This window comes from Topomyia yanbarensis, chromosome 3, assembly GCF_030247195.1.
Source record: "Topomyia yanbarensis strain Yona2022 chromosome 3, ASM3024719v1, whole genome shotgun sequence".
Classification (NCBI taxonomy): Eukaryota; Metazoa; Arthropoda; class Insecta; order Diptera; family Culicidae; genus Topomyia; species Topomyia yanbarensis.
The window spans coordinates 307,642,089-307,669,707 of NC_080672.1; the positions used below are offsets into that span (position 1 = coordinate 307,642,089).

Here is a 27,619-nt window from a genome sequence, read left to right on the forward strand (position 1 = left end):
AATGGCGAGATCTACAAATTTGAGTGCCTCGAGAAGCGCCTTTTGCCGTTCTTGCAGCAGCACGACGAAGCTCCGCTATTTTGGCCAGATTTGGCATCATGCCACTATTCTAAAAGTGTCCTGGAGTGGTATGAGGCCAATTCTGTCCATTTTGTTCCAAAGGACATGAATCCGCCAAACTGTCCGGAGCTGCGCCCGGTGGAGCAGTACTGGGCAATGATGAAGCGGGAACTTCGGAAGAGCAAGAAGACAGTCAAAGACGAGAAGGACATGTTAAGAAAATGGAAAAAAAAACTGAGAAACTGGTACTGGATGACACTGTAAAGACTTTGATGGAGGGCATCAAGCGAAAATGCGTTCAATTTTACACTCAAGGCTCTATCGATTAACTTTTCTTTTGATTTATGTATAAAACTACCCTAAAATTTTAGTTTGATTTTAAACATTGTAAGAAAATTGGCATGACATTTTCGGTGTCGCAATAATTTCGTGTTCGCCCTTTATTGGAAAAAGCTCATAATTAGCATATGATATGTGCATTGTTCATCCAATTACCATTTGAATTAGCAGTGTTCCAGAAAAAAAATCAAAACTGTTGCCGGTCTAATACCTATATTAAATAGCGCAAACATTTATGAAACAATGTTAAACATATACACTAGAGGTGTACGAATATGAAATTGTGTCACTGTAGATTCACATTCTGGACCACTGTGCAATGAGTAGAGTGGCAATATTAATAATGTGAAAATAAACTGAACACCCTACATCTCACACCATGTGCAATGGTCAATAACGACACCCTTCTTGTTTATCTAGTTTTATTTGGCATTTATCCGTTGTTCTCGACATATTTCTTTATGCTATGCAAATTTTGCAAACCCAAATGAACATAATAATTCAACACATCGATAGCCAGGCGGGTTCATCGAAAGAAAAATATATAACAGGTATATGTAATGAAACCTTAAACCTATACAACGATCGCCATAACTCCAAATGAACTCCATCGAAGCTCATGTAGATATAGTGCTATCGGTGCCTGTGCAGAAAGTATAGCTATGAGATATACTTTTTTACAGCGAAAAGGTGATCATCCATGAGGGGACTGAGCCTGTACTGCAATAATTTAGTTTGCCTTTACACGAATTAGCATTTTTTCTGGTGCGATTAGAACAGTCGTGAAACGAAATACTATATCAAAAAAATCAAAAAATAGTTCTCCCTAGCGATTATTCTGATTTCAGTACCAAAGTTTGCATTGCTGGATAGTCTAAGAGATATGATGGTAATTAATTCTAATTGATACGATAAACATACGACGAGAACCTCGAGCTAATTTTTGCGTTTGTATCGGTCAACACTCCCGATTTGTTTCACCGGCCGGACAGAGTGGTGGTAGTGCCTTTTTTATGATTTGCGCTTCCCTCAACGGTGAGCGAGTAATACAGAAATAATTTAAATGCCTTGATGTTGTAAAGGTTATCGGGATGATTAATGCGTACTGCTTTTTGCGTTCTGGTCGATGTCCCTTCTTTCTACGCTTTGGAGGCCATTTCTACCTTTCTGTTTCTACATTGATTCGGTATGTTTTGCTTACGAGTATATAATACATGTTATTTATTTTTATTTTTCATTTGAATTTGCTTATGCATACTCACGTCAAAAGCTCATTTGAAGATGAGACCCGTAAGGCGCTAACTCGAATCAAAAGAGTGACTTCTTCGTCTAAAACTTTTTGAAGTAGATAAGTCGGTGCTAGCACAATCGCATTATCTATTTAGTGAAAGCATTTCAGCATCAATGCAGCATATAACCTGAAATATTCACTAATTTAGTTATAATAAGCATCTTGTCATACGGAATTTAAAGTACAGTGAAAACACGATTTCACCAGCCCCCGATTTGTCTGCCTCTGATTTTGTGTATCTCCGACTTTGCCAGCTTCACATAAAAATCCAATCAAATTTCGAGTAAATGCTCTCTTGAACATAATGTTATTATCTAATGGATGCAAAAAATGCAAAAAAAAAATTTTAATTTTTCTTAACGGGAATTCATGTTTAACAATAAAAAGGATTATGAATCTATGTCTAGGGGCTAAAGCAGAACATTTTACAACTTCAGTTTTTTTTTAAAATAAAGAAAAAAATATGTCTCGATTTTGTCAGTATGTATCCCTATTTTGTTAGCATAAAGTGCATCATGGGGTTGATAAAAACGGGTCATCGCTGTACTCATGTATCTTATAAACTATGTGTTTGTGTGATGTTTGTGTATTCGAACTTTGATCACTTTGTGTAAACAGGTTTAGGAAACAGAAAATGTATACATTTCAATGTATAATTATTTATAAACCTCCTGTCTTTATTCCTTTGTGGCCAGTTGGTTAGAACACCAGGAAATTTTGCTATAAATTTTGAGCATTGTTCACCGTGCTTAGGATGGTTTTGTATTTAAAAAAAACTGAAAATAAAGAGTTGTAACTTGATTTATTACCCGACCAGGAGATAATAACTGACCAATAACCCGAGCATACTATTTTCTGGTATCATACCACAACCTGGTATTAATTCATTATTAATACCTTACTGAGGCATTAAGCAGGTATTGAAGAAACATCCTTCAATACCTGATTAATACCTTAAGGAGGTATAATACTTTATTTTAGTATGATTGATGTGTTTCAGTGATTTTTACAAATACCAAATTAATATCTTATTGAATACCGCCATACGGTGAATTTAGTTATTGGAAGGTTGAATAGGTTTTGTTATTAATCAGGTATTATAATAACTCGTTTCATTATCAACTAGTTATTCGTGGTACATGTCTCAGTTATTATTTCAGATATTTTACCTCGTATGCAAGGCTCCTCAATACCTTATTGTGGGGTTCAAGTATTGGGCACAGTATACCTGAATTTCGTATTCTGAAGTTATTTTCCACTGTAACACGACGAGAACATACAGAGCCGTACAACTTGAGAACCCACTGTAGCTCACATTTCGCTCACTCCGAGCTTTTATGCGCGATTCGTGTCGGCAAGGTTGTGCTGCGCGCGGTGTGGTGGATTCAATTCGTGTTGTTGTTAGTTGATCCCCTGAACTACACGCGAAACGCTCTAACGGAAGAGGTTGATCACCTCTTTTGCTATTTTCCCTCTCTGCTACTGTGTGCCCCGTGTTTTTTGCGCAATGACGCACTACCCCTTTAAATGTGCTTCGCGGCCTTTCGCTTTCCCCGCAGCAATAGTGGTCATTTGGACGAGGTTGTAATGGGAAATCTTTCACGAGAAAAAAAAAACGTCGAACTCGGCAGATCGACGCTGACAGTAGGCATTTTGTGCGTGAATTCGCTATACAAATAACCTAGTTAAACCATTTGGATGCTTTTTATTGACGTAATCAATATATGCCAGCTATTTGAAAGGGTAGAGAAACTATCTTATAATCATTAAGGCCATTACAAATATTTTTTAAAAATTATGTCACCCCCCCCCCTTTAAAATCACTGAAAAAAATCAGGGGGCAAATAATTTTTTTTAAAATAACCAAAATTCAAAAAATTGTCACGTTTTATAGAACAACAATAGCTTCCATAGAGTTTTGCTTTTCGTAACTGAAAACTATTATGGTAGTTTTAGAAATTACCATCCCATGATAATTTTTATTTTGACCATTCTCGGGTAAATGTGAAGTTTAAATGAGATCATCGATCCAGTCCAACATCAAATGAAACGTTTGCTGGTCGCGGAAGGAAGGACCCATCTGTGTATTATCAAACAAACATCTCATGGAAAGGGTAATACAGACCGACTTCTGAATCGATTCCATTTTAAACGCAACAGTCGATAGAGACATAATCGATCGTTGCATTCGAAAATAATTTCGATAAGGAAACAATCTGAATTCAAATCTGACTCCTGGAGATTTATATTTGATTCAATATTTAATATACATGAGCTTTACCGCAAGGTTTTTGACATTTAAAGATTTCATATGGGATCGTAGTATTCATACCGTATTTCCGCAGCCATATGTGCGATTCTTATGAACTTGATCAGATCAAAATCTGCTACCAAACCTTTCATTTAAGGCTAAGTTTGTGAAAATTGAATAAGCCGTTTTCCAAGAAGCCGAAGAGACATTAATTCTGAAATATTCCAAGAACCAGAAACATGCGAAATTTTCGAGATAGACGCTGGAATCAAAAGAACTTTGTCTGGCCATCAGCGATCAAGAATGCTCTAGCAAAGCTAAATATAGATCGTACAAATAATGGTATCATCGGCACTTACCGCAGGAAGAACCGGGAATCCATTATCTATGTCAATTTTTGTAGTCTTGGAGTAACCGGAAAGATGGACTGAAAAGTGTGCGAGGATATATCCACAGCGACCACCAAGCGATTTGGTACAGCATTGATAACAGGACTATGAACTACACATGAATATGAATATGTAGGAGATATATAAACGAGTGAAGATGGAAAACAGCGATTTTTCACAGGAACGTGTCCGTCGAAGAACTTGAATTTGAGGGTATCCTCTTCAACCTAAATGCGAACGAGTTCACGGCACTACTAACAAAGGCGTGTAATGCGACCATTCCAAGGGATGGGAAACTGAGAAACGGTCGCCGGGTGCAATACGACGATTATCGATCTACGTATAAGTTGCCTCCGAGCTTGGAGAAGAAGTCGGAGATCACTTCGGTTTCTCATCTCGCTCAGTTCAGAAGCTAGAAATCGCTCCGCTGCAATAGCAGGGCAAGTAACCAAATTTACCAACGCGACGCTTGGCAAAAATTGATTCCTTCTGCCTAGTGTGTGATACGTGAACGAACAATGAGTGACAATGCCAAGCAAAAGCATATCACGATGCGGGCAAACTGTGTTGCTGTTGACTACACGAAATATCCGGTAATACCATCAATTCATGAAGGGGAGCAAATGTTCAAGGTGAACTTGAAGTTCAACGTAGCTTGCGGTACTTTATGCGGTGCAATTCCACCATTTACGTCATGCGGTACTGAATATGTTAAAAAATACTAGTCAAGCAGAATCATTCCCTTCCCAGAACAACATGAAACACGTCATCGAATGTAATGACATTTTATACAGTATCCCAACGTATATAAATGTTGACATGATCTGGCACCACGTACTAGTTCCTTCGCTATCAAACAAATTCTGTCAAAATACGGAGAGGTGAATAGTGTTAAGGAAGATAGTTGGAGGAACTTCTTCTCAAGACTCCGCAACGGAGTTCGTGTGGTGAGAATGCGTCCGACAAAACCTATTCCCTCTTACTTGACTTTCACATGCAAATCACCCCATTGGTGTTGAATATTCTCAACAAACACTAGTCACGCACCCAGGACAGATTCCTACCTGTCAATATCGTGATCATCCGCTACACCACGGGAAACCTTGCGCAGAGACTGCTAAAGAAATTCCACCTGATACGACCAAAGCCGGTATACAATCATCGTATGTTAAACCACAACCAGTTGGTAAACCAACGACTGCAGACCGGACATTCACAAACACCAGCTCAACAACGATCGGCCCCAGTACCACTAAACCAACTGCCATAACCAACATCGAAGTAACAACGATTACAGCAAATGTTTCCAAACCAACAACCAACACCACCAATAAGAAATCTAAGACCGATGAAGAAGGATTTACAATAGCGACCCGTAAGCACAAACAACAAATAAGAGCATCCGACAATGAGCAAGATGAATGCAGTACCGATATTGACATGGACATAAAAGAAAACGCGAGAGAAGACGGACCAAATGACCCCCAAGGTGTGCTCCACGGCTCAGTTGTGCTAACGCATTGAGCCGTGTCAAATATATTTAAAATTAAAAAGAAGTCAGAAAGCTCGAGGGAAGCGAGCTGCAAGAACCGCTCTTAACAAAGCAGTCAAGCTGTACAAGAAAGCCTTGCCACAAAGCCAACGCGAATTTCCTTAGGAGAGACCTACAAAGTTGGCATAACAAAGATAAAAGGCTCAGCTGCACCACCTGAAAGGTGCCCGGAAAAGATGGAGGTCACCATTGAAAGGTTTTCCCCACAACATGAATCTATTTTCGCCGTACAGTGAGGAGGATGATCACAAAGATGAAGATCGATTTACCAACAGACAGCTTATCGAGATGGCGAAAGCCATAAAAGTGAAGCGATACATGAGAGTCCGGATATGTTCAAAACGATCCGATAATTGGAAGCGACAAAAGCTGCTTCCGATGCCGGGACAACATGGAAATCTTCCAGCGTAGTCAATATATCCCTTGGTAATGTTAGAGAGAAGGAGTAATCCTGAACAAGCTAACGAAGTACGCGGACCGTGAGAACGGCATCTCGTGTAATTCGGCTTCCTTATAGGCAGGTCTACAATGAAATCCATCCAAACGGTTGTGGGAGCTGTGGAGACAGCAGAGATAAGGATTTCGTGGTGGTTCCCTTAGGCGTGAAGAATGCTTCAATAGTACTAGCTGGGAAGCAATCGCCCATTCGCTGTACAGCATGAGTAACTCTGCAGGATATTATAGAGCTACTTTCAGTACCGAGCACTGATCTACGAGACAGACAAGGGGGAATCACAACTACAACTGACGTTGCTCGACTCGACGCTGTGGAACGCAGTGTACGATGGAGTATTGAAGCTGAACCTTCCCAGAGATATAACGATTATCGGCTTCACGGATGATGTGGTGTTCCAAGTAATCGGACAATCGCTAGAAGAGGAGACACTCGACACGGAGACGATTGCCCATCATAAAACAGAGTTGGTGATGACTAGCAGCCGAAAGACAGCGCGGTCGGAAAATATATCATCGACTTGAACTTTTAAAGTCACGACGATTATGTTAAGGGGAAGGCTGTGAGAGCAACCACAGCATTGCTTGAGGCGCCAGTGTACTGGGCACCACGAACCAGCGGAAATCGCTGGACCGAAGCATGTGAGCAGACTAGTTTCACCGTCAGGGACAAAATCGAGTAGGTCGAGTGAAGCACCAGCGGTGGGTCGTCGAGTTTTCAACGAACCGGAAGCAGCGAACCATCCGGTATCGCCGAACCGTCCTCGCCAAGTACTGGTTGGCCCTTTGAGTAGAATTTATTGACTATGCGAGTAGATTGCGACAAAACTGGAAGCTAAATGACTCGCGCAACAGGCATCGGTATCGGGAGAACTTCCGACGAGGAATTGAGATGGCTCGCGAAAACAGGAACTAAATGGTTTACAGAAACGGGAGCCAAATGGCTAACGGAAGTTCATCACTGCGATTAGCCGGATATGTGTTCGGAGCTAAACCGCTCTAATGTATCATTTTGTCTTGAGACTGAATCAGCCTCCCCACGATATAACGCTTCGATGCAGTCTCGTGGAACAAAAGGAAGGAAGAAAAGTGAGGACTGTTAGTAGTGGTTAGGCACATAAGTGAGTCCCACCTAGGGCCAATGCAGTTTTGAAGCTATTTAAACATACTATAAAACATACAGACGTTTTCAGATATCGACGAACTGAATCTAGTGGTATATGACGGGTGTAGCTTAAAAAGTCGAGTTTCAGAGTGATTGCACAGTCTTCCTTATATGAAAAAGGCAAAAAATGAACTGATGATTGCTATACAATTCATAAATCCGTACGACTATCAAATGAATTTCTCTGATGTGGCTACCTACTGCGCAACAAGATGGAGAAAAATGCAAAGATTTCGAAGATGCACACGGAACCGAGCCGAATTACTATCATGTACCAAACAAACAAATCTACAAGTCTTCAAGCACAAGCGATAAACCAAAGCTGATGTTTCCACTAGAGTTCGAAAAAGTATAGTATGCACAGGATGTACGTTCACTAGGCTACTGTATACGAAATACGCAATAGAAAAAAATATCAGAGAAAACCATATCTGAGATGAATAATTCCATTGACGCACACTTTACCTTTGGATTCATTCCAGAATGTTTTCCAAAAGTCCATAAGTGAAATGTTGCAATCCTGTTTCTGTACATTGTTATCAAGCAGGTTCACCTTTGACCGATTTTCATGCCTTGTGTGTACAGTTGGTCCATGTGCCGCCACAACGGAATGAAAACTATTCAAGCAACCAAAAGTTAATACCTTAATGTACTCTTAAATGTTTACATTAAGCTTTTATTGGGAATTTAGAAATTGCACTGTTCGGAAAATTATTTAAAACAAAAACTTTAGCATCTCTTTCCTATGTGAACTTTTGATTGATTCAGTAATGTTTGCTTGAATTTTTATAGTAAAACAAATAGCTCAACCCTGCTATACGAAATCACCCTGCGGAAACGTCCACGATTGTTCAATCGAAAGAAAATGTAAAAAGAAAAAAAAATTGTGTTTATTAAAATAAATATTTATTTTTTGTTTGCCCTCCCCCCCCCCCCCTTCAGAAAAAAATTTGTACTTGGACATAATTTTTAAAAAAGATTTGTAATGGCCTAACTAATTTTTGATAGTCTGTTGTTTTTTCAACATTTCATATTTATTGCAAGATTTTCTGTGCCAGGGCTTCCGATCTACAAACATATTTTTAATAAATAATGGTTCCGGCTTTGGGGAGTGTCGTATTTACAAGGTCGAAAAACACTTTAATCGATAATTATAATATTTTCCAAGACACAGAGTACACAGCAGGAAGTATTAGTCTATTCAGTTAATTTCTTTACAATATAATGATTTTTTAGCAAAAATCGAATTTTCTGCTTCAAAGTAGGGTTACTGTGCCCTAATTCATCTTAGCACCTCTATTTATCCCACCCAGCTGATCACATTGGTTAGAGCAGTGTCTGCTATCGCTATTCGACGCATTAGATCAAACAGAATCAATAAGGGTGCGTTGTTCTCGACTTTTAGCTTAACCAACTCCGCAAATTTATTTCAAAAATTCGACCTCTTTCAGTAAGACTTGAGATGCCATCGGCCAATACAGGCCGGTTTCGATTATCCGTAGTGTACAGAAAAATTTCGGATAATCGAATCATCCGGATAATGGAATCAGACATGTAAGAAAAATAAGTTATATAGCCAAGTTATTTTATTTTAAAGTATTGTGTTCGATTGATTGGGATACTTATGTTTGGTCTAATAATCATGACGCATAAAACTAAATTCTCTGCGTGAAACTTGAGTTAACTTAATACTGGTTTCAGTAAATTCAGACAAAAATAACAACTGAATTTATGATTTCGCACTACTGGTTTGTATACAACAACAAAACTTTGGGAGTCCTTTAAGGGCCGATTTCTGCTGAACGGTCTGCTGGGCGTCGCTTAACGTTTATCCTACGAAAGACCAGCATTGGACGATTTTCAAACATGGATTACTAAGAAGTTTAGTTTTGCACACGTTACAAGTAAAAATACCAAGGATCGTGCGTTGTTCAATCAGCAGCATCATCATCGTCGTCATGCGCTCTAGGGTTTTGGAGAGCTACTCAGAAACTAGCTGATTCTTGGTTCTTGGAAATTTTTAACTATAAATATGTTTAAACGCATTAAGTGATTCAGTTTGTTATACATCGTCGCACAGTAAGCTTTTTTCTCTTGTTTGCTTGGTGGAAACATCATCCAGAATTCATTTGGTCATTGTTCGGCGTTGTACGTAGCCGAGTCGCTTAAAGGATGTTCAGTGCACCTACTTCGTAACGAATTATTAGCGCTGTTCTTTTTAAAGCGGTTCAAAATGCTGACCACAGTGAAGATCCTATTTTATAAGTCCCCGTGTTTTTCCGCCTCCGAATTTGTCAGATTTTTGACCCGATTTTGTCAGCCACATTTAAGACAAAGTCTTGTGGTTTGATTCTCCTATGTCACATGTTGGGATTAAAGCAAAAGCTTTTTACTTAAGTGAGCTAAGAATTTAAAACGACATGTTCTTAAAGTGATTAAAATGTTTCGATTTTTTAACTGATGCGATAATAGACTGATTCCGAAGAGTTGAGTGGGGTTTTATATCATACTTCAATATGAAACATATATGTTCAGATCTTGTCAATCTCCAATACATAATGGGGATGACAAAATCGGTCATTATATTCATTCTAAAAACTACAGAAAAAATCACAGATTTTATTTTTTTTCTTCTGGTAATTATAGCTGGCATCAACAGGAAATTATAGTTTGTAGCCAATCTATTAGGTGCATAAAATTATGTAGGACACTGCACTGAATTGAAATATTTGTTGATTATATGAAACTTCTTTATTTTTCCAAATTATTGTAATTTTTACGAGAGTTTAAAATTTTGTGCTTCCTGGAATTGTAGCTGATATCAATTTCTATCGATTTTTGTATTTAAATATTGGGACAATTTTTTTGTGAGAAATACGATATTTCTGTATGTCTACGTATTTTTGTGTATATTTTTGAGAACATAAAATTCTGGTCTTCCAGAAATTGTAGCTAGTATCAATTGCAATTGATTGGTGTACGAAAATATGTAAGTCATCGCATCGAATTCAAAATTATATGTTAAATAATTAAAATTTCTGTTTTTCTACGAAGTTTTAATTATTTTTTAGAAAATAGTTATTCTTTTAGAAACTGTAAATAGTAGCAAATAATAAACTATAAATGTGTAATGTAGCTTGAGAAAATATAATGTGCCGATAATCGTAACAATTTCTTCGGATTGTCGTACTACGGATAATCGAATCATTTTCTACGGATAATCTGGTTACGGATAACCGAGTTACGGATAATCGAGTCTACGGATAATCGAATATGGCCTGTATGACCAAATAGTATTTAATTGTCTATTGAGGGGTTACATACTTTGAGAGAAAAAATTAAGGAAAGTTTGGTTTTTTTAAGTATGTAGCAATGAATTTATTACTACAGAGTTATTGTTTTTTTATAGAGTGGGGTCAAGTAGGTCAGTTTTTTTGGCGAGCTCGAACAAGGGTATTTTTGCACCTATTTTGACAAACAAACATTCGTTGGAAAGGTTATACATCTGGTAACGTTCTGGCAATACAAATTTTATACCTGGCCAAATATGTTTTAAACTAGATCTATTAAGGCAAAGGTACTTTTTTCGACGTTTTTAATAGGGTTGTGGTACCGGTAATACCGGTACCGAAAATCCCGGGAATACCGACCCATTTTTGGTACCTTAATATTGGTACTGAACAAAAGCCAGTACCGGTATTTTCGGTACTATACAATTTTTTATGACAAATATGTTAACTGTGCAGGGGGATCTGTTTCTGTAATAATACTATGGTCTAAGTCATGTCTGCATTTGGTTTGCTCTTAAACCTTTATCTATAAAAGAACAAACAACGATTTAGTAGCTAATAGTTTTAGATTTGGTGAACTGCTTCAAATGGGGCGATTTGTAATTATTGGTGATCGGAAAATTCAGCAAAACTGCATAGTTTACAGGAAAGCAAGGAGCCTTGATATGCCTTAGAGAATAGTAGGCAAACGACATAAAGGTCGGAACCAATTTTCAGAAAAGCAAGAGAGGAAATGCAATTAACCTGCTCGGATTTACTGCCATTCTCGCTTTGATTTACTGTTGTTAATAGGGTTTCATACATTTACCATCTGTTCAAATCGACGAAAGTCGCACCACTTAGCAGTTATTGGTTTCAAAGTGGCCTAGATTTCGAAATAAAAGAAGGTACGAAAAATATCTTCTGTGAAATAAGTCTTGCTATTCCGAAGCAATTAAAAACAATAAACATGTTTTTTGATCAGCACAAATCAATCATCTGAGAATAAGATCATCAGTTTGAGCATTCAATTTCAGTTTGAAGCTTTTTTCGAATGTTTTAAAAAAATGTTCGAGTACCGGTACTTTACCGGTACTGAGGGCTTCAGTACCGTAGTACCGGTTCTCGCCAAAAAGGGTCGGTACTGCGAACCCTAGTTTTTAAGATCTGGGGGTACGATAGATCACTTTATTCGAGTTTAAACAAAACGATACACAAGCCTAGAAAATCAGAAGTTCTACTATGAATGCTGCAGATATTTAAAACAATTCTAGTTAGAGCTTCCATCCCGGGAATTTATTTCCCGGGAATCCCGGGATTTTTGGATTTCCCGGGATTCCCGATTCCCGGGAAATTGGGTTTTCTCATTCCCGGGATTCGGGAATCCCGGGAAAAACAATTTTTAATTTATTCCAAAAGGCTTCGATTCTGCGAAAGAAATTCTGTAGGAAATATCTTTGCCGGCAAATATTTGGAGTAAGCAATGAATGCAGATTGTGCTTTTCCAACTGATTTGCAAATCAATGGACTAAATATCCTTAGGCTAGCTGATATGTTTTCGTGATTTTTTTTATGTATATAGTCCAAGCCTTACTCAAAACACTGCTAAAAATGTTGATATTTTCATGCAAAAATGGATTAATTTGCCGGCCGTTGTACCAAAGCATTTCCTTACAGTAGCGTTAGTGATGCGATATCTCTGCATTAATTAATTAATCAGATTTCTTTTACAGTGCTTTTAATAGTTTATTTTAATAATTATATTTTGAATGAAAGGGCTTGCAATCAAATTAGTAATTTAAACAGCGGTAATTTCTTAAAAAATCAATGAGGTTTTGTTTCAAAACTTGGGATGGTTTGTAGTGATATCATGCTTAACGCAAACGCTATTTAAAATAAGAAATGTTTCTAGAACGTCTGCAGAAATATTTTATCGGTTCATCGAATGCATATTTCGTCTAATTTGTTATACCGTAACTGTAATATCTGTAAATTTTTGGATGCATGAAAAGAAATGCATAAATGCTGTAACTGTCCAATATCATGCGCATCCAAACTCTTTGAATGTCGATTTTTAAGGATGCTGGCAGGATTTTTGAAGGGATAAGATCAAGCAATCCAGATACTCGCCCGTAACAGGAAATCGATGGTAGATTTTGATTCACACTTAATTCGTAGTGCTGCTGGTCCTACTGCGACGGAAATGGATTCCATATATCACACTTTCTCATTTGATCAGAAATAACTGCACAATACACTGAAGCAGCTCAATCTTTTCATTCAAATTTTCATTACCAAAGAAGGTGCTTTGCATTAAATTGATCACATTCCATCGTATCAGAACAACGAATTCCAATTTTGGTCAGTAACTCCAGCTGCTGCGTTCAGTATATCGTCCAATTGTAATCGTAATTACCAAAATTTAGGTTACACATATAGCCAAGAAAAATTATCAAAAGAAGTTGATGTTGCGTAAACTTATTGACGAGATATCAAATGATTGAATAATTTGTAGGACACCAAATCGCCGTTTTCTGACAACTGCTTCTAGGACAGATATACATGTAATCAAACGGGTTTGAAAACTTTTCAATTTATTCTTTTTTTTAAGAAAATCATTAACCTTTTCATTTTTCTTCTGAATTCCCGGGATCCCGGGATTTCCCGGGAAATTTATTATTTATTTCCCGAATCCCGGGAAGCTGAAAACCGTCGGGAAATGGAAGCTCTAATTCTAGCTTCGGCGGCTGCTTTTTTGAGCTGTACCTGCTTACTCAGTTCATGAAGACTCCAGCATCACTGAATCAGTGAGAAGTGAAGCTTTCGGCCTCAATTCGATGGTTTGAGCAGTGGAGCTTTGGGAACAGCGGAAAGTCTTAAATTGAAATGAATTTAAAAATTTGGAATGAAATCCCTTTCCTTATAGAAAATATTCTGTAATTAATAAATTTGCGTTAAATGATGTAATTTTTATCAAACTTTGTATAGACATATCTGCTCGACTAATAATTACATTTAAAGTACTCATACATTATTTTATTCTTTGTGAACTAGTGAAATAATTTTACATAAATTGGAACATTTCTATAGTTATTACTAAAATTAGCACGACATTGAACCATTGAACGCAATAACTAATGCTGGGGAGGCTTGACCAAGATTTTATGTGGAGACTTGACCATGTGGCAATAAGCTGAAGAAAGATAAAAATTTCTGATATTTACTATGTTACTGTTAATGTAAATCACGTCATAAAAAAACCCACTTCAAATATCAGTCTATATCATTTAGTACTAGTAAACAAAGTTATCAGTAATATGGATGATTTCGTGACGTGTGAACATGCAATGTAAGCAATACAAGTAATACTTAAAAGGAAATGCTTTAAAACAGTTGAAATTTATGAAATGCAACCCTTTTATATTTTTTACTGCTACCTAAGGACTCGACAGTATGAAAAAAGAATTAGAGTATATTTTATGTCATTATTTTTTGTTCTGACTTTTCAAACTTGTCTTGGTCAAGTCTCCCCTGGCCCTATAGGGGGGAAACTTGATCAAAAAAAATCGATCACGGAAAAACTTTTATAACTTTTGTAAAAGTAAATTAAAAATTCTGCAAAAAATCATGAACACACACAATACCTTAGCACATTATATCTTGATGACTTTAAAGGATTGTAAACTTTTTTGGAGATTTATGCAGGTATAGTCGAAAACCTGGTCAAGTCTCCCCATATTCCCCTACTGAAGACGAAAGACAATGGGTTTTCGCAGAACAACACGCGAAAAATCAAACGACGCTGTAACTACTATAGCCGATCCACGGCAACAGCCGAAATGACAGTCGTAAACGATGTTCTCTACCGTGTATCTAATTCACGCAACATGAGCGACCTCTGCAATAACAAAGATAATGCCCTATACCTATCGTATCCCCATAACTATTTGACCCCATTCTACTCTATTTGTAATTTAATATCAAACCAAAAATTACCAAAATTGAATTTTTTTTGCTGATTTTTGTATAGAATGAGTCAAAAACATGATAAAGTAAGCTTACCCTATTCATAGGGTTCTAAAGTGCCACCGACCAATCCATCTTACCATTATTGTGCAGAGTCTAGACATTGAAAAAGTGCCTGCTCGTGCATCCTGGTTTGCATCTTTCTTTTACGTATTTGAAATTGGCGTAAAAAATGTAAAATAATTCAATAGCTGTGCAACGAATGAGTATTTTTACATAGAGTCTTCAACATTATTATGTGGTTTTGATGCTCCACATTTGTCTGAAACAATATTTGCACGAAAAGTTCCACTGGAAAAAGTTATGTAAAAAAATTATATTTAAGAGTGTTGTTGCTACAAAAGCACCGCAACTGGCAACTCAATCTTCAGCAACCACAGGTATGCAGAGCTGAAGAAATGAATGTCAATCTAACAACAAAACTTCCTATCGCGTATCACATCAGAATTAGCCGTAACATGCGAACCACTTATATCCAAATAGGTTATAGAATTTAAAGTGTTTATTAGGTAGTTATTATCTAAAATTTATATCGATTTATATCTATGTTAGAGATGGTCGGGTTTCCATTTTTTCGAACCCGAACCCGAGCGCATGAAAATTTAAAAACCCGAGCCCGAAATTATAAAATTTGAAAAACCCGAACCCGAACATTTTAAAACTGAAAAACCCGAACCCGACTCGTACCCGAGAATGAAAATTTTGTAAAACCCGAACCCGACCCGACCCGAGAATTTTAAAATTTGAAAACCCGAACCCGACCCGAACCCAAAAATTTAAAATTTGAGAAGCCCGATCCGAATCCACCTTGCTAATACGGAGAATCAACCAAAAATCTCGAAGATTTTTAATTTTAGGCACCCGAGTTGGACCCTTGACTCACCTAAGAATAGTAGAATCACTCGAATCTGAAGTAGCACCATACGCATTGAGTTATATCTGCATATGGAAAAACAAATCACTGCCGAGTAGAATCCGCATTTATATTTACTATTATTGAACGTCAAATTTGTAACGTGCTGAAAAACTTGATAAATCGATATCTTAACCGGAAATTAAGTTAAATCGGCGGCCAACTCATGGGGAAACCGAAAGCTTAATGGTCAAAGTTTGCAACAACCTTGCCCGTCGTAATTAACCAAAATTTCTGATTTTTTATCAGAAACCATTCCTGCAAGGCAGTTTCGTAAAATTTATTACATGTATTAAATTAAGCTATGGCAATTGGCAATTCGTATTCGACAGTTTACATGACGTCACCCACGTTACTGGTTGGAACGGTCAAACCTGTATCGAAGGGTGTCAATCATTTTCTGACGTGTTCTTGATGTCCCATCATTAGCGTTAGGACGATCTATGATTGGGTATCTAAGTTATTTTATCCTTTTTTTTTATTTCGACTATGTTAGTCACATTTTCTTTTTTTACGTTTTAACGACATTCAATTAGCTAGAGATTACTGGGTAGGGAAAGTTATAAAACTTAGAGCCATAGTACTCAAGTGAGAGCAAGGATGTGAAGTAAACAGATCGGAAAACTAGAAGTGGCAGGGTCATTAGAACAGGCTTAATACCGTACGGGCTTAATTTTTGCCTTCTGTTAATGAGGGTCGAGCTTAGGCAGAATAACTACGAATCACCAGAGTTCACTTACATGTGTCCTGGGCCTGAGTGTTTTAGCAATGTTGGTTGTAGGCAAAAGGTCTGGATTGGGGAGAAGCCGAAACGATGACAAAAATGGTGGTCAATGGTTTCAAGCGGAACACCACTCCTACTGGGAATGTCGTGGAGTTCTGTGTGAATTATCTGGCGGAATTTTCTTTGTAGCCGGGACCGTCAACCAGGAACGTCTCCTTGGTATAACCGTCATATGAATACGACCAATAAAATGCTTCGATCGTAGCCACTATCACGAAAGACTCTAACATTGCGTATCTTCAAAAGTGTTCCGAAACAAATATTCCAAAAAATAAAACTCAAAGGAAGGGAAGGGAAACTCTTTTAGAAAATATATTCAGTACTAACAGTGCAACATAACACTTCAACAATTGTCCTAGCTTCTGAACAATATTACCCTGCTTGACACAAAGCCATTTGGCATAATATCGTTTGACATAAGACATTATATGGGGGCGGGCATAGCGTAGTTGGTAAATCGATTGCCTTGTACGTAGCTCACCTGGGTTCGAATCCCGACCCCGCACATAGGGTTAGAGATTTTTCTAACCTGAAGAGACGAAGACCTTAAGGTTAAAACTTCTGTAATCGACACAAAAAAAAATAAAAAGGTGCATTATATGGTATAAGTACCATTTATTTTCGAGTGTATTTAGTGCCACATGTTTGAGTAAACCGAGTAATCTGGTGGTTCGTACTTTTACGTACGAAACATTCCAATGCAAAAGAAGGATAAATACTCTAAAAACACACCAAACCATTCATTTCGATTTTATTATAGATTTAAGGAAAGCTCGAAAGAAGGAATCAACACCTATGTTTGAATAAATCTGGCAGACGAAAAGATCAAAAGTTTGCGTGCAGGAGTTATTTGGCTTAAAGATTTGAAGAACTGTTCATGTTTGAAATAAGGAATCATTTCCTACGTTCGAGTAAATGGGGTATTCGAATGGATAGCTGACTTGTTTGCGAGGAGCGCGCCTTGCTTACATAACACAGTTTTATTTTTTTGGATTCTAGGAAGGGGGCTATCGCTTTCTATGGCTCTCAAAAACACACCTGTACAGAATTTTGCGATTTGTCCTATATATGTATTTTTATATTATTAAAAGAAATGTAAAAAATATTGCTATTGTCTAATGCTGCTAGTAGTGGACTCTACGAGGGGAGCAACCCGATCAGAAACACATAACAGAAATATTTCAAGACTATAACTCGCATTGTTACTTGTTATAAATATCTGTTATTTTAACTACTAACGAGACCTAATTTATAACACAATATGTTACAAAAAATGTGTTCTGTTATAATCTTGTTATTTCATTCTGATCGGGAATATGGCCAACATTCTGATTTTTTATTTTCATCAAGATTTTTTCCCACTTCAAAAAATGTCTGGGAAATGGTTATATCTGTGGAATGAACTTATGAGCATTGGTTTTCATTCTGGATATGGTTTTCTGGAGAATAGTTCTTTCTGGGGAAAACACTTCGGTATTTTAGTTTCTGTGGAATGGTTTTTGGGGAAAGTCAGCAAATTCTTTATTTTAATTCGAAATATATAATATCTTAAATTCCGGTTTCAACACAATACAAATCATTTCAAATGTGACCGAATCGAAAGCGAAGAATGTCGTTCGATGGAAGTAGGAAAGAGTAGTACATTTGAAAAGATCAAATCAGTAAAACTTTTCTGTGGATTGACATTCTGGGAAATGGTGCATTCTGGGGTATGGAATTCTGGGGAATGGTACAATCTGGGAATTGCCTTTCTGAGGAATAGTATATTCTCTGGGATGATATTCTGGGGAATGATTTTCGAGGGAATAGCATACAATCTCATTGTACTGTTTTACAACACGATTTACCGTAGATTAGACCATTCCCAGCTTCTTGCGGTGAGGGAAATCCGGATTTTCTAGGTACGTGCGTAACATTTGTTTACGTCGCTGATGTTTTCAGATTCCATATTCGCAATGGTTGCGCAATTGCTAGTGAAACTTACACAATGTGAACACGAACACGAAGTAAACAAGGATCCATGAATAATATTCTGAGTTCTATGAAACTGGTCACGTGCAAATATTAAAACCATTCAATACTTTCTGAACTATATCATAACAATGGTAACGTATTATATGGTTTTGTGAATAATTTGACGAGCACGAATGGTGAACTGCTATTAATTATGGCTAATTTTAAGCAATTGTTCACGTGCAATTATCAGCACCATAGTAAGAGTTGTTTGAACTCTGAAAAAGCCCATAAAAGCAGATATACATATGTATTCCAAATACGTGAACTTATTCACGACCAAATAGAAATCTATCTGAATAATCTATCTATCTTCTATTTATCTATCTATATATATATATAAAACTCAATGTTTATATGTATGTGATTTATGGACTTCCAAACGTATCAACCGATTGCCGTAAAAATTTATACATAGTAGGCGTTTGTTATGGATCGTGTTTGTGTGCTATTGGATGGGGAGTATCTGCCCGCCAGATGGCCAGACGGTCGCAGCAACGCGCGATGGCTTTTAGCTAGTATACTATAAATCAGGAACCAGTTCATAAAACAGGGATATAGTAAATTTGTGAAATAGTTCACGAGCAAATATAAGGACTGCAAGTGTCACAGAAGATAAATTGAACACAGATTTTCATTCACGGTGCTGTGTTCGTGACTTTAAAACATAATATTCTTCGAATCCACAGCAATTTATTCACGAATTAAGGACTACATTTTTCCTTGTATTGTTTGAAATAAAGTGATATTTATCATTTGTATGCAATATGTATTCCCAAAGGGGAACTATTGGATTGAACCAGCTTGTGCACTGAGGGCACAAGACCTAACCTAAAATTAAGTTGGATTTTTGTATTTCGTATTCATCTCGCCAATAACTAACACCGACTTGGGGCCAAGTTAGATGATGCATCTGAACAAGTATCCAGTAATCACACAGTTTCTTTTTTGCAACAATGGGGTCTCTAGGATCTGAAAACTGAACAAACTAAAAGATAAGACCATCCATCAACTCAGCTTTCCGAAAATCCTACTCAAAAAATCTGCTCTAATCCAACTAGTGGTGCGATTGTGCTTTTCCCATTTATCCAAACTATGATTCATTAGTTGGTTATGTTCAATATAATTGTGGAAATGTCAATTACAATCTTATTACACCTAGCACGTATCCCACGACTACCACAAACGTCGAGGCTGACACAGTTCAAAGGGTTACACCACTGTAGAACACGAACAATAGGCATATTTCAGGAATTTTTCTAGACGCAATAAAGAAGCAAATCGAGATCTTGTCAAATAAGATTTATAATACTAGTTATGAAGCACAATAAATATTTTTTTCAAGAAATTTTGCCAGCCATGCCGCCTTTTCCCGTGGACGCCTCTTTTTGGAAAGAGTCCACACAGTGGTCGAAACGCCAAAAACGTGAACTTAATTCACTAGAGGACAAACCATCAAATATATTCACATGGTGTCTTTGGAGGAACTGTTCTTATGAATATTCGCCAAAATTCGATACAAAATAAAAATTAGGCATGGCTTACTATGATTGAACTAAAAACAATTAAGTTTTTATACTGACGAGCTAGAAAGTTAGTGTCTTCGACAATGTTTTAGGAATGTTCTGAGTAAAGAATTTTGTTGAAGAACTTGAACTTGTAGGAGTAAAGCTTATCGATTTATAAAGCATTTTCTATGGCAACCCCTGTTTTAGGGAACAAGATAGGCAAACCCTGTTCTTGACAGCAGATTTCGATCTAATTCAATTTTTTTTCGACCCAAAAGTAGCTTCAGGCTTCAAGGAATAAATAGTGAAGTTACCTTGGTTCAGACGCAAATATATGTTACCTACCTATCAATATGCCTACTGGGTTTCGTTTCTAGGACGACTACCCTTTTGTCGAATTCCTACGTTACTTACGGGTGCTACTACAAAGGCATGATTTAGTACCACATGGGAAAAATTATGATGATCAATTCTAACCTGTATCTGCGTACTAACAGGTGCATCTCTGAGCGAACACCGACACACAATGTAGCGTGCACTTTTCTTAATACAATAGTTTTAGATGGCTAATCATGTACCAAAATAAGTTAATGTATAGATTAGAGATGGTCGGGTTCGAGTTTTTGGACCCGAAACCCGGACCCGACCCGAACCCGACGGGTTTCGGGTCGGGTTCTGTAAATTTAAGCTTCTCGGGTTCGGGTCAGGTTCCGGGTTTTCAAATTTGAAATTCTCGGGTTCGGGTCGGGTCCGGTTTTATGAAATTTTGGACTTTCGGGCCCGGGTCGGGTTCGGGATTTTCAAATTGGAAATTATCGGAGTCGGGTTCGGGTTTTGAACAAAACAACCCATCCATTTCATAAAACTGTTTGCGTCTATACACAAAACACAGTCTTTTTTGTAGTAGTGAATTATACTTCGTAATACGAATGGATGACACATATAACCGTACCAAATGTTAGCACGTCTGAATCGCTAGAATTCGTCGTATTTTCTGGTTCTCAAATATTGTATTTTTTCATTCTTGCATAAAATTCTGTCTCTTCAGATTCGCAAACTGCCTGAATTATTTAATTTTTTAAACGAACATTCATGAAAGATCATTTAACAATACGTGTTTCACATCTAAAATCTCTTTGCGTATTATTTTTCATGATAATTAGTAACAAACCAAGTCAACAGCAATTTATCGGAAAATATCGGTTCAACTTTCTATAATGGAATATAAATTTCGACAGGTACCTTAAAACCGATACTTAGGCCGCGGCGACTTTTTCTCTACGTAAACGGTTTTGTGAGGTACATTCATACCCCAGAACTAAAATCGCTCTAGTATGTCTAATTTTTATTAAATTTATAATTAAATTGGATAGTTTTATTCTAAAATCATTCGTAAAGTAACCTGTTTAAAAATATTCGTGTTTTGACTGTTTAAGTATGTAATATTTCTTTTTGTATAGAACAAGTCTTTAAATTACGTCAAAATTCCCTTGTTTCTTCATATTGCTATAACTCCGGTAGTTTCAAATCGATTTTGACCATTTATTCAACGTTGTAAAGCTTATTAAATTTCCTTTTGAACAATTTTTTTTTTTCAAAAACCAGTCAAAAAGTATATTTATTCCGAGGCTTTTTTGAAAACCAAACGCCAACACAAACGTTAAAAATACAGCAATATGCAGTAACAGAGATGAAACAGGAAGGCGTCGAAGGAATAGGTAGAGCCGGTGCATTGTACGTGTATATAAAGTAAGTATGTTCCAGAGCCTGGGTTGAAGATAACGAATCGAATGATGCGTCTTGCATAGTATATACAAATCATATTCACGAATGTGTTTTGACTCTTTCATCCGCAAAAGCAAAAATTACGATACCGATCCAAACGCATTTTCTAGTTACTTTGCTAAAGTGCTTTGTTATACCAAATAACAGATACTATTATTCAGCAGAGTTGTAACTTATACAATTTTACACAAGTTTCTCGCTTACTATGGATCGATATTTTGCTTTTAAAAAAATATATAATTTTTTTTGAATTATGTACACATGACAAAACACTAACGCTAACGGTTTTGTGGGGTACATTTGTACCCCAAAAAAACTTTAAGCAAGCACTGTTAAATTGGTCAAACGAAACAAATAGGTTGTACGTGCCTTCACGGAAGTTTAATAATCAAATTGGTTTATGATAAAGATTTCTTGCAATTAAAATAAACTGTAACGGAAAAATAAGGATTTGGACTCATAAATTGGTATCATTATGATGGCTCAAACTAAAAAAGGGCACATTATTTTTTTAAAAGCAGATAGTTTAGGCCAAATTTATTTTCTAGAGACTGTCTTTGTTCCATCAGACCTAAACCTAGCTTCACTTCCGCCAGGTTTCGTTGTTCATGACACTCATATGGTGATGGGATAATTATCAATCAGCACCATTATCAAATCAGTGGTACATATATGATATAAGCACTTTCTGTCAGATTGTTCCCGGGCTGAGCTGTTGCATGATCCGGGTTCCTTCATGAAAATACATGAATTTCCACGAACTTAGCGAAATGATCGCAAAAATTTTGTATGTTCTGTTGAAGCCATTGAAGATTTTTAAAAGTTTGGAGTCGATCCGGGAGCTCCATTGGAGATGTCGAGCATCTCTATTGGCGCGCATACCGTATAATCTGAAGCATAAAACAACTTATTTTTACGTTTTAACGACATTCAATTAGCTAGAGATTACTGGGTAGGGAAAGTTATGAAACTTAGAGCCATCGTACTCAAGTGAGAGCAAGGATGTGAAGTAAACAGATCGGAAAACTAGAAGCTCCAAAGCAGAAATGAGGAAAAATGGATTTCCGCACTAAAAAAGTTGGCCCCAATGTTGTACAAGACTTTACTAGCAGTGTTAAGAGAAAGGTGCGTGCATTTGGATATGGCGAATTGAATAAAACGAACATGGAAAAAATATGCTTAGTTTTATTCCCTGAATGTTTTAAAGCGATCGGTTGAATCGGTTTCTTGTGATGCAATTTGATTCCGTACACCCTTTACCTCTAGAATAAAATATCACGATAACGCACAAAGAAATTATGAAAATTGTGACTAAGCTCTTGAAATAATGAACATGAATCGCATTACTCTGCATGAAAAATTAGAAAGTGAACTCACGAATAAAATATCTTCATAACGTGCATAAAATTACGAAATTGGTGATTAAGCTCCTGAAATTATGAATATCGGTTTTTAGTCGATGTAGTTAATGCAAATCAGTATATTGCTAAATTAATTTAAATATGTTCAGGAAACAAAAGCAGTAGCCCTACCAAACACGTGAGTGTAACTCCATTTTTAGTTTTAACTTATTTTGTGGGAAAACAAATAGTTTCATGAATTCGAGGTTTGTTATTGTTTCATAGATTTATAAATATATTTTTTCCGTGCCCCTTTTTATTCTGATTCACAACAAATGCTAGATTCGTTCAGTATTAATTCTCATTTATTCGGCAATAAGCATGCAAACCCCTTTAAATGAGTTTTGCATTCGTCGTAAATTGGGATATGGGTGATAATTCTTTCAACAAGGGAAGTTTCAGAATGAACGAAATTGAAGGATCATCGGATCAAAAGTTTGAAATCGCTATAAAAATGATCATCCTGATATTAAATAAAAATGAACAAAACTACTAGGTATTTGAATATTTCAAGCAGCCATAGTAAATCATTTTGTAAACCTATCAATCCTTGTTCTCGTATAACAGAGTGACAACTATGTACAAGTACCTACTAGGGTGGGGCAATGTTATATGGAAAAACGTAATCATAGCCACATCAACCGAGCACAGCACTTTTTTAGTACCTTTTGGGGTCCCAAACAACTGTGCAAAATTTGGGGTCGATTGGTGTTGACCCGGCGTAGCGCATTGCGTTTGAAATTTGTATGGAGATTAGTATGGGAAAACCTACATTTTTGCATTTTTAATTCTACAGACTACAATTCTTCCTATAGTATGTCAACAAATAGATAGAAGTATAGTACAGGATATGCTGAACAACTTTGCCGAAGGATGTATGGTGTTAGAATGTCTCTAAGCCAAGTTATAGCTGTTCAAAGTTCGATACATCGAATTAAATGCCAAAAATCATTTTTATTGCCAACACTGCCGGTATACCAATGATATTTCATATAGCATTCCAAAATAACATTATACATTTTAAATTTACCACATTGGTATGTTTGGATGAATTATTCAAAAGCCTTAGCTCAATTTCATGAGCGTAGGCAGTTGAGCAATAGGGCGTAGTGAGGGGTGAGAGGGGGGGGACTTAAATATGTAGAAATTCGAACTGAAATGTTGTCGAGTTGGAATGTTCAGACGAATTATTTCAAAACATTTACACAATATCCTACGCATAATAGTAACGTTGAAATAAAACATACTGTATCCTTTTGCCTTGACTTTTATCAATAGAAGTTACGTTACAGACTGAATCAATTGATGTCGAGTTGATATGTCAGAGGATTTCATTGATTATATTTCAGTTTAATAGGCACTATGATTTGATGGGATGCTCATTTCGATGCTGCTCGATCACCTGAAGCAAAAATTGATGTAGGGATCTGGTAGATTTCATGTTGAAATCCAGAAATTAGCTTCACGCCTCGTGATCGAACAGCATCGAAATGAGCATGCTATCAAATCATGCGTATTATACCGAAATATAATCCTCTGACATATCAACTCGACATCATTTGATTCAGTCTGTAACATAACTTCTATTGATAAAAGTCAAGGCAAATGGATACAGTATGTTTTATTTCATCGTTTCTATTATGCGTAAGACAGTGTGTAAATGTTTTGAAATAATTCATCTGAGCATTCCAATTCGACAACACTTCAGTTCGAATTTCTACATATTAAAGTCCCCCCCCCCCCCCCTCCATCACCCCTCATTACGCCCTATTGCTCAACTACCTCATGAAATTGAGCTAAGGCTTTTGAATAATTCATCCAAACATACCAATGTGGTAAATCTAAAATAAATAATGTTATTTTGGAATTCTATATGAACTTCCATTGGTACACCCGCAGTGTTGGCAATAAAAATGATTTTTGGCATTTATTTCGATGTATTGAACTTTGAACAGCTATAACTCGGCTTAGAGACATTCTAACACCATACATCCTTCGGCAAAGTTGTTCAGCATATCCTGGACTACACTTCTATCTATTTGTTGACATACTATAGGAAGAATTGTAGTCTGTAGAATTAAAAATGCAAAAATGTAGGTTTTCTCATACTAATCTCCATACAAATTTCAAACGCAATGCGCTACGCCGGGTCAACACCAATCGACCCCAAATTTTGCACAGTTGTTTGGGACCCCAAAAAGAACCAAAAAAGTGCTGTGCTGAAAAAACGATCATTTTGCCCCACCCTAGTACCTACAAGTGATCAAAGTAGTTGAACGTGATGAATCGATGGGATGAATGAATGGCATGAGGAGGAATGACCATTTTTACGATAATCTGCGAGCGAAAGCTTTGCAGAAATTCCTCTCTGCCGGTTAAACGCGAATGAGTATGTGTAATCTCCCATTCTCAGTTTCGTGAATGACATTTCTCAATGAACTTTTGTGAAGTCGTCTGAGAATCCGGTATCGTAATCGCAACCGGAGAATGAGTGAATTCATTCCGCGTACGCGAGTTCTTTCTCTCTTTTTTCGTGAATGGACACACACAACACTACTATTCCATTCCATTGCCGATTCGGTCGGTTTTGGTAGTATTATAGCAATAAACCCTACTCTGGCGGTCACGATGAAGCAGCGCCAGCACACATCATCAATGCCGTGTTCGATCTCGCCGTGGCCACAGCACACAGCAAGAGCCGATCGTCGCCGTACTTTGTTCTAAATTCTGATATATCGGCGCAGTTCTGCCTTAGAAGTGCAATATTGGATACTGGTTTAGCTTAATCGAAGTGTAATTATCATGTCCTACAATATATTTGTCAATCAACGGATGTAGTGTGTTTTTAGTGTTCTTAGTTCGATCTGCGTTGGTTGGGATGGCTTTTGTTCCAATTGTGGTTGGCTCAAGTTCAGTCAACATTTTAATTATTTATTTTTAATGTTCAATAAATTTTTTTGTGAACAAGGAAAGGAAAAAGTGGAAGTGTGAGACAACAGAGAAATTCTGAGAGTGACCGACGGACCAACCGGTGTTGATGTGTGTGTACGATGATGAGTGAGAGAAACGCAGTGAGGACGAGAGCATGAAAGGGAGTTTATTGAGACTTAGCAAGATGCTTGTGTGTTCAAAGAAGATGTTACCGTTGTGTATCAATAACATTGAAATGAATCTTCATTCTTGTGAATTGAAAGAGGAAAAATTAATTAAAATCGGTTTATTCGCTAAGGGAGAAAAGGAAAGAGAGAATGAAATGTCGGACCGCATACAACGATGATAGAGTGGGACATGGGACCTGAATTGGGAATCGCAATCAATTCAATCCGCCACAGGCTGGTTTCTCCGGTGTATGGCCTTCGTGAGTAAATGGTGTCAGTTGATCCGCAAGTGAACGAGAACGGAGTGAGTTGTATGAGGTTCGCGAACGGAATGGTGAAACAAACGGAAAGATCACAGAGGAAACTAATCGAAGTGTGTAAGGGGAAAGGGAATACAAGGTTTTTTTTATTCTTGTGATTAGGCTCAGTGAAGTTATCGAACCGAAGTTTCACTAAAGTGGGTTCTTTTTTACCTACGATAAATTATCAATTGGTTAATGTGGTGGTAAAACCATGAAAGCCAAATAAATCCAAATACACATTCTGTTGATATCGTGCAGTGAACTTTTTATTGGCGCCGTGTTGTAAAATGGATCATTTGGCAAATGATCTGGAGCAAACGTAAACGGGTACAGCGAAAATTATAAATATATGTGCAGAATAAAGTGGTCACGGCTGGAAAAATCGGTGTTTATCTCGAACCTGTATGAATGGATTAGCAAGCATGAATCACACAAGTCTATAACTAAATGCTATTTAAAACTTCTCTTCAATTGTGCAGTTTTAGGAGCTGTCAAAAATATTTATTCTTTATAATGGACGATTTCTCAATAAATTTTCCACCAACACATCCATTATTGCCATGTGTGAACCATTCATTCATTCCAAGCGGGGAACTAAAGCTTTAGATACTCTCGTGGCCATTAGATGTAATTGCAAAAGTTCATTCACCCACACAAAATTCAAGAGAGAAGTGCGGAGGGGTTTCAGCACCCTTCGCCATTTGTGCCGCTCTACTACGCTACATATCCGACTAAGGATGTACTAGAACGCTCAACGTAATTTCGCGTCTCTTGCCTACACGTAAACCTGGTCTTGTAAATGTGTGAAGAAGTGCAAACTTGTTGTATTGACATTCTTTTGCAATTTATTTTCCTTTCTTCGCTGCTATTTCGCGCTTCGCCATGCAAACTTGTTCAACCGGAGAGCGTTGGAAAGTGCTTCGCTGAGCGGGAGTCCGAACGTAGAAAGGTGGTCACGGTTAGACATTTTTGGGGTTAGGCGGGTGTGCAACGATGGTTAGGTACTGCCAACCGCTTAGTA

The 27,619-nt window shown here is 37.2% G+C and overlaps 1 protein-coding gene across 7 annotated transcripts in view; it reads left to right on the forward strand.

Annotated features, from left to right (window-relative positions):
* Positions 1 to 27,619, forward strand: part of LOC131686706 (ankyrin repeat domain-containing protein 11) — a 104,293-nt gene that overhangs the window by 23,337 nt on the left and 53,337 nt on the right. Inside the window, exon 1 of one of the 7 annotated variants that reach the window (XM_058970622.1) lies at positions 25,844 to 25,991. The exons of 2 other annotated variants lie outside the window; for them this stretch is intronic. The gene's annotated coding sequence lies outside the window, so the exon portion shown is untranslated. Of the gene's footprint in view, positions 1 to 25,843; positions 25,992 to 27,619 lie in introns of those variants that run through there. 4 more of the 7 variants (XM_058970625.1, XM_058970624.1, XM_058970623.1 and 1 more) reach the window with 4 other exon arrangements.